The sequence below is a fragment of the Stigmatopora argus genome, chromosome 14, assembly GCF_051989625.1.
Source record: "Stigmatopora argus isolate UIUO_Sarg chromosome 14, RoL_Sarg_1.0, whole genome shotgun sequence".
Taxonomy (NCBI): domain Eukaryota; kingdom Metazoa; phylum Chordata; class Actinopteri; order Syngnathiformes; family Syngnathidae; genus Stigmatopora; species Stigmatopora argus.
Window position 1 is genome coordinate 9,935,030 of NC_135400.1, and position 1,694 is coordinate 9,936,723.

At 44.6% G+C, this 1,694-nt stretch overlaps 1 non-coding gene across 1 annotated transcript; it reads left to right on the forward strand.

Moving 5' to 3' along the window:
• Window positions 1–429: 429 nt before the first annotated feature.
• Window positions 430–511, forward strand: trnas-cga (transfer RNA serine (anticodon CGA)). Its single transcript has one exon. It is a non-coding gene; the product is annotated as a tRNA-Ser (tRNA).
• The last annotated feature ends 1,183 nt before the right edge of the window (window positions 512–1,694 follow it).

Consider the following 1,694-nt stretch of genomic DNA (forward strand, 5'->3'; position numbering starts at 1 on the left):
CACAATGGATGAGTGGTTAAGGCATTGCACTTGAAATCCAATGGGTTTTCCCCACACAGGTTTGAATCCTGTCTGTGATGCTTTTCCATGCTGGTCCTTGAGGGCCCCTCTCCAGTCAATTTTCCATGTCTTCCTCCACCAACACACCTGAATAAAATAATCAGGATCATGAGCAAGCTCCTGGATAGCTTGCTGATTAGTTGATCATTTGATTCAGGTGTGCTGGTGGAGGGAGACATGAAACACAGACTGGATAGGGGCCCTCGAGGACCGGGGTTGGAGACCCCTGCTCTAAAGTGTTGCTAGGGCTAGGGTTCAGGTGTGACTGTGTAAGTGTGTAGTTGTAAGTCTCCATGTGGGCATAATTTGCTGGTTACCAATTTAGGGTATACCTGGCTAACTGACCAACATTTGGAAGATGTGAACACAGTCACAGTGGCCGAGAGGTTAAGGCGTTGGACTCGAAATCCAATGGGGTTTCCCCGCACAGGTTCGAATCCTGTCGGTGACGTTTTCACGCAATGGTTTTAAATGTGAAATTGTCTCTGGATGTTAGTATGTCTGTGTGTAGTATTTGTTAGTATCCTCCTTGCCATCCTGTTTCAAACTGAACTTCCACTTGAAATGATGTCACTGTTCACTGTACGTGTGGAGTACGACGGACTACCTAGAGTCCAATCTCTTAATGCCATCAATATGTAAGCACTTTACATCTGGAATGGCCTTTTTCATGTGACTGTTTATTTGAAGGAACCAGGTTGTGCCCTCATATGGACAGAGCGGGCCCCCCTCCCCACTCCATTGCACATACATGGCCAAAATGTCGGCCAAAGCTTCTGCAAACATTTGCCTGCGCCCCAGCTGACCTCTCGGCGTGGAACGCACTCCAGCGAGCGCGCCGGAGTGCCGAGTCTCCCGCCGCCCAGCTCCGTCTTTCACATGTAAATGAGACTTTAATCTGCACTGCTCTAATAGACAACCATGGCAACAGCGGCAGGCCTAATGAGGATGAGGTGCATGTTCAAATGTGGACACATGCACCCGCCACTCAAGGCGGCAACAGTTTAAATACGGGAAAATACCATCAGGAGAGTGCACGTGCTTAACGTGCCTATAAGAATTTTGACAAAATACTCAAAACCTAGTGCCCAGTTATAGGGATTCAGGGCGGTACATTGCAAAGGGTGTACATTAAGCTGAAGACTTGTTTATTGATATTGGCAATGAAAAAGTAGCGCAAATTAAAGTATCAATTTTTAGAAAAAAAATCTGATTTTTTTTCCATCATTCAGTGCCATTACATTTCACTCAAAATGAATTGGCATCCAAAATGTTAACAGTAAAGATAATATGGTTTAATTCCTAAGAAATTCACACATGTATGTTTGTGTACTTTCTACTATTTAAAAAATTCAAAATGTCCACTTTCAAAAAGGTTATTGATGCAACAGAGCATATCATGTCATAAAACTGCTAGGAAACCACATCTTCCGAACAGGAAACGCAAACAAGCACATCGACCTGAAACACTTGACACTCTTCTCGCGTTTTGTCACGCTAAAACCACGTGTGTAGCTTGACAGTACACCAAGCAGTTTTGGGGCGAATCCCTTCACAATGACAGCCGCTAAACCTTCATTGTGCTTTTATGTGCCTGACATGTGAATGTGCATGTGACACGTGTTTGCTTGAAA